Genomic DNA, 6,762 nt, shown 5'->3' on the forward strand with positions numbered 1-6,762 from the left:
TAGGGTTAAAACACAGTATATCACGAGGTAAGGGTTTAATATTTGAGTCCGCCGCGGTAAACCTCAGAAGAGCGGCGTTTGCATGACACCGGCCAATAAACGCTGACCTAAGTCACTCATACACGACAGCCGGCTTCAAAGCGAGCGTCTCGTTGCGTCGCCCCGCGTTTCAGCGGTTCCACAGTTTCCACCCGGCGAAGCGAATTTCGCGGCGTGAAATGGTGCGGCGCGCATGAAACGGCCGAAACAATATTTTACTTTCGATACGGATGATCGTGATCCTGCCGGGGCGAAGCGGTGCACGGCGCTGTTCGTTTTACGAGCGGTTCGCGGCTGACTTTATAGTACAGGGAGGTGGCTAAAAATAGACAAATAATCTATTCCGGCGACACGTCGTTACACGCCATGATAAGTCCTGTGTCGTCCCGGTCGTTGTTCCTCTCCTTCGGCGTTCGCGCCGGCGGCGGTGAGTTCCTGTGAAAATTTCGGCGTAACTCAAAAGCTGAAGTCAAACATGGGCGTGTTTCACGAGGTGTCTCGGTAAATCCGGTAAAGCGCCGAAGGCAAATCCCTCTTCCGTCAGCGGCGCGCGACGAGCTAAATGCATGGCAACGCGTGTGCGGCCCGCACACCACTACCGACGAAAAGTATGGTAACCCTTTTTCGTCCTCTCTTAGAAAGAACTTCTTCTTTCACTTGTAGGGATAACACTTTTGAAGTCGCGTTGCTTCTTTTGCCTCGGTTTGTCACCGGTCTACGGTGAAATGAAAATGTTTCCGTGAACTCCGTTTAACATTAACACTAGAACTACCGAGCATTCAACCGTTTGCACTCGATTTACTTTCAGTGTTGTTGGGTGTAAGCTTGTATTTATTGTTAGGGGAATAAGTTAACGTCATCTACAGGCGTAGAATTCAACGTTTCATGTGTATTTTATTTATTATTATTGGAATAAGATTTATTTTACATTGTCATCTTCAGTACGACATACGAGTGCAAAGGGTTAATGAGATTGACACGCAATCCCTATGAAAATTGTGACGATAGATTGTTTAGAGTTTTTTCAGATATTCTTATAGTATTCAAGTGAAACTATTTATTTTCGAAAGCATTCTGAATATTCAATGCTTTTAACAGTAAACCTACCGCCACCGGTCAAATGACAGGTTTTAAAATTTAATTAAAAATCTTTTTCATCCATTTGACTTTGTATCAATTCTTATATTGTCATTAGTTTATCAGTTTTTATCTTTCCTTTTGTTTAAGTTTCTACTAAAAAAGTTGCTCGTATAATTCGTTTACTTTTATTTTATGATTAATTACTTCGTTGCTTACAGTGGAAATTGCAAAATGCGAATGGTAGTTCAAGTGTTAATAAATATATAATGTATAATATGTAAACATAAAAATTGAATTGACAGGACAGAATAACATACGACATGCAACTATAAATCGATAAAATACAAAACAAGTAAAATTCATTCGCAACATTTTACATCGATTGTATTATTATTCATACAACAACCAGATCCAAGAAAGTAAAGTATAATTATTGATAACAGATTAATAATATTTAATTTGAATTCACAAAAATTCAGTAATACTTACACTAGTTGAATTCTGTTTAAAACCTTCACGAGTCTGACACGTTGTTATAAGGCAATGAGTTAAACATTATTTGGTAACAGTTACAGTCGATTTTGATTCATGCGATTATACGAATACGCATTATAATTCCCTGGAAGCTATAATTTTCACAATCTATTTGAACATGTAGTTTTCTAGGAACAATAGAATAAGGTGTAGAAAAAACGTCCGTGAATTTAGCGTTAATATTAATGTTAACACTGAATTTTGATTCTGGAAACACTTCGTTGTATTATTCCTAGAAAAATAAGTGTCTATTTGTGTATACCTTAGAAATTGCTTCGAAAACTGAGAATTAGGATACGTATTTACATGACAAAATATGTAATTAAACTGAATATTTTTGTACTTTTATACGTAATTCTTAAAATGTTAGTCTTTGCGTAAAGAAATTTAGTACTCACCGATAGTTAATAGTGTCACGTTACGTCAGCGGCTGCGAATGCGTTAAAATTGTTGTCGGAAGTGCAATGTCAGATGGATCAGAAATCCTGAATAGTCAACATCCAGACATAACTCGTTCCGTTGCGCAAGTATTAACACGCTTATTGTCTCTAGGTCCATAAACACAGATCTACGGAGAAATTATAATCCTTCCATGGCAACGTGTGAGCTTCCTTTTCGGGTTTCCCGTTCTCTAAATATAGAGAAACTCTTTGATTAATTATGTATGCACTACCTGTGACTCACGAGTTCCAGAAATATATTGAACGTCAATCTTAATGAATTTGTTCAAGTTTATAAAATAGACAAAGATATGTGGAGAGTTTTTAAATTCGGTGTAATCAAGCAGGCATATTTAAGAATAGAAGTTACAATTCCGAATATCGTTTTTTCGTGGCAAATGTTTTAATAAGCAGTTTCTTCAGATTTCTAGGTTGAGAAATGTACTAACATGAAATATTTATTTATGTATACAAGATATTATATATGAAAGCAGTTTCTATAATTTTTGAAATATTTCAAGCCTCATTGAAAATTGTAATATTTAATTAGAAGTTTTAAGTAAACCCCTTTTCTTTCACCAAGAAAATTATTAAGTGTACACGTGTACTATTCTTTAGAAATACTGCATCATTTCCTTATTCTTTAATCGTTTGAAACTTAATTAGAACTAATCACTATTTGATATAATATTAAGAACTAAATCTTACTGTTTACTTCATGAAAAATTAATGTAAAATTTTGTCTCAAAAAATCTAGTATTATTCCATTACTTACAAAATAAGCTATAATTTAAACAAAACATAAATATATAATTATAGTTAATAAAATCAAAGATAATATTCTTATATTTAATCACATGAACTATACATTATAAAGAAACAGTCAAATTTTTGTAATTTACTCTATACTTAAACGCGTTTGTCGCCAAAAATTGTTAAATATAATTTTTTATTTACGTTACAGAACACACTAACCACTATCAGAGTAAATAATCTTCTACCACGGATTCAATTACGTCATTTACAACTTGTACCTCGCGTCTGATTAGCGAATCATCGAATGCATTGCCGTGTTCCCGCGAAACCAGATTTGCTCCGACAAGGAAATTGCACGGAAACCGCGTTTACCGAGAGATTCATGTACACACGGATGTCGAAATACCGAGATGCTGTCTGTATTCGAGAAAATAACACGACATTAGGAAGTAACAGGAGATACTTATTGTAAACAGCATTGCTGAGTCACTGGGTTCCCTACCACAGAAACAGTTACCTGTAAAATTTATCCAAAAATATCACAGACACGTCTTTCTAGCTGGAGTGTAATTCACAAATTACTTGGTATTCGTTTCAATTCATTGCATTCAAATGAATATGAAATTCTGGATTTACAAATATGTCTTGTTTTATTCAATCTATAAAGTAGAACTTCTTTTCTATATATTTATTGAATGATTATAAAACGATACTTCTATGATAATTATTAAAATTTTATTTAATTTTTTGTACGAGTGATCATTATAGTAATAAAGATAATAAATATTATTTGCATACTTAAATTATATTATTCAATATCATTTATGTATTTATATAAATTCTATTCATACGTTTAATAGACATATTATTAAAATGTTGAAAATTAAATGTATTATTTTTTAAACATTCATTAATGAATTCTTATAGGGTACATCTCATCTATCGGTCTAATATATATTGTATCGAATAAATCTAATTACTTGAAACGATTCATATAAATATATAAAAAACACATTTTACCACAAATAACAGTTTTATTTAAACCGCGTGAGCTACATATTCAAGAAGCTTTCGTTAATTCTTTAATTTAGATCTAAAACTGTAGAATACGAATTGTTAAATGCAATAAGTTGTAGATGATGAGATAATATTCTCAGAATTTTAAATGCACTCACTTGAAATAGAATTCGTGACATTTGTAACCTTTCCTCTTATATTCTCGGAATAATTGAAACATCTCTATGACTGTGTCCTTATCTTGGATAGAGCAGCTCTCGCCTGATTGTGTCTGTTGTAAATGCTAACTGGAATTATTAATAATAGGACGTTTTCACCAGATATATGAAGCATGACAATACAGATTAAACGTTATGCGTTATCTCTCTGTGCGTATCTGGACGGCTCAACAAAAGTGTTCCTTCAATCAGCAAATAAAAGGCACACCTATGCTTCTTATCTCCCTTTGCGTCGCTTTGAGAAAATTTGCATACAAGGTAGACAGTAACTAATAGTTAAAACTTAGAATGAACATCTTTTTTTATACATTTCTTATTAATAGACATTCAGGTTTAATACCAATGAAAAAATTGGTGGAAACTTAAAAATCTTCGTTTTACAAGCCAAATACTTAAAAATGAGAAAATCAGATTTGTCTGAAATTCTGAGGGGAAAAACTGATAGTTAACACTTAGGATCAACATCTTTTTTTCATTAATTTCTTATTAAGTGACATTCAGCTTTAATATCCATGAAAAACATGTTTGAAAACTTAAAAATCTTCGTTTTATAAACAAAAAACTGAAAAGTGAGAAATATTCAATAAACCGCAAATTTTTACAATGCCGCGCGTGACCTTATATAAATTATAAATAAACATACTAAAAATTTAATAACTTCATGTGGGGAAGGTCACGAGATAAAAATGATAAAAACTTTTTATTCAGCCAACAACTATTTAATGTACTACTTTATTCTATTTTAAATAGTTTTAAATAGCTTAAATAATAAGTCAGGTTTATTATTTACAAGTGATTGTGAATGCAACTTAATGAATGTTTCGATATTGTTAATAAATATGATGACACAATGATGTAAATTGTAATAAAACGCAAAATAATCTTAAAGCGAGTGAGAATAATTAAGGAAGGTTATAATAGACTCTTTTAATGTATATTGTACATAATACATTGTATAAATATAAATATAAATTGTACATTAACACCATTTCTACTGAAGGTGTCAAAAGATATCTTTCGAAATTTTAATTTAAAATTATTTTCTCAGTTAAATCATTTTTTCTCAATTGAATTTTGGACATTTCCTGTAGTTAAATGTATAATTTTTATTGAAAAAGTCGAAAAGTCAATTCAGAATACACGACTAAACTTAGCGAATAATATCAAGTAAACATTTCAGGTATCTTTCGACATCTTCGGTAGAAATAGTGAAATTATATAGTAAATTTGATTTCTATACATACAAATAATTAGTTGATACAACGGTATACTGAAATCATCACTAATAATTAAGTCACTCAAAAACCAATGTGGTTAAATTCATTTTTCGATATTCTCTGATTTTTGTCAATCTTAATGGAATAAATAATAGCCTTTTTAGTTATTAGAGGATTTACTCGTTTCTTGTGTGTTCTAGGTAGGAAAGCCCTTCTTTTCATAGGTTTTGAATATGTTGTATAATAATTTCAGAAACCGTAACATTAATTTTCGCAATTTTTCTTTTCTGAACGACACAATTCATGATTAGAAAACAGACTGTTACATAAACAAACAAAAAGAAGGTTTTCCCAGTATTTCCTTCCAAATTTCGATTGACGCTCGAGAAAGGCTTAACGTTTGAGTTGGCCGTGTGAACGAGGGTGGAAGATCGTCAGTGAAAGCAGAGCTCCACGGGTCGCTACGGTGGTCGCAATAACCTTAGTTCCCTCGTACGTTTGCGGGCGTAGCATTATAACGTGTGCACGTTGCATACTTATGTGGCCAGCACAAGGTGCGGCCTTAGTCCACGATTCTTGTCGGGTTCGTCCTATGCCCATTATGCCAGCGAACTGTTCGTGGTGGCTTTCTGTGGGCACTCGATTAAGCGACGTTCATAGCACCGTTCCATCGTTTAACCCCTGCGATCCAGCCGAAAAAATGATTATTAGATATATTAATATTTGGCAGATTATGTTCAATCAAAATTGACATCCAATACGAGCAAAAATTTTAAAATAATAATGCAACCAATGCTGTTTTTAAATAAAACATTTGTATTGTGTCTATGCAGAAATCGATAATTCTCCAAAAATTGAATTTGTGAAGAAATTTTTCTTTTTAGGATTTAGATAATCTTGTAAGGAAAATTTGCATAGAAATAGAATTGGATGTACGTTGAAAATTCTACAAATATTTCTCAATAAAATTTAAGAAAATTTGCAAACTGTAAGAATTAATATGTAAACACGATGACTTTGCGGGAAGAAATTCGGCATGAAAATGGAGTGTTCTGTAAACATTTTCATTTTGAAGACAAAATGATAGTAAAATTGCGATATATTTTAATACGCTTGATAAAATAAAGCACTTACCTATCAACCAAATTAATATTAATAATAAATAGAGCCTCTTCTATTTTCAATTATCCCCATCACATCCGATTCCATAATGTTTTGAATAACTTTTTTCATTTATTTTATGACAAACTGTATTGTAATGGCTTTTTTTAATTTGTGAATACTTTCAAATTATTCTTCATTTCTATACAGTGCATATGTCTTTGCAAAGAGTACTGCAAAATATACTTAAACAATTTTTTCTGCATGGATAAAAGCATGATCGTGTATTTACTAATTTGTTGTCTTATTAATTTCAAATATCCACCTGCACTACTAATTATCCCTCGAATGAACTGTATT

The 6,762-nt window shown here is 32.1% G+C and overlaps 1 long non-coding RNA gene across 1 annotated transcript; it reads right to left on the reverse strand.

The window, feature by feature from the left end:
- Positions 1-1,738: 1,738 nt before the first annotated feature.
- LOC116428601 (uncharacterized) lies at positions 1,739-4,149 on the reverse strand. The gene is made up of 3 exons (XR_004235285.2): positions 4,025-4,149; positions 2,052-2,284; positions 1,739-1,885 (listed from the first exon to the last, which is right to left on the reverse strand). It is a non-coding gene; the product is annotated as an uncharacterized LOC116428601 (long non-coding RNA).
- Between the last annotated feature and the right edge of the window lie 2,613 nt (positions 4,150-6,762).

This window comes from Nomia melanderi, chromosome 1 (assembly GCF_051020985.1).
Source record: "Nomia melanderi isolate GNS246 chromosome 1, iyNomMela1, whole genome shotgun sequence".
In the NCBI taxonomy this organism is placed as follows: domain Eukaryota; kingdom Metazoa; phylum Arthropoda; class Insecta; order Hymenoptera; family Halictidae; genus Nomia; species Nomia melanderi.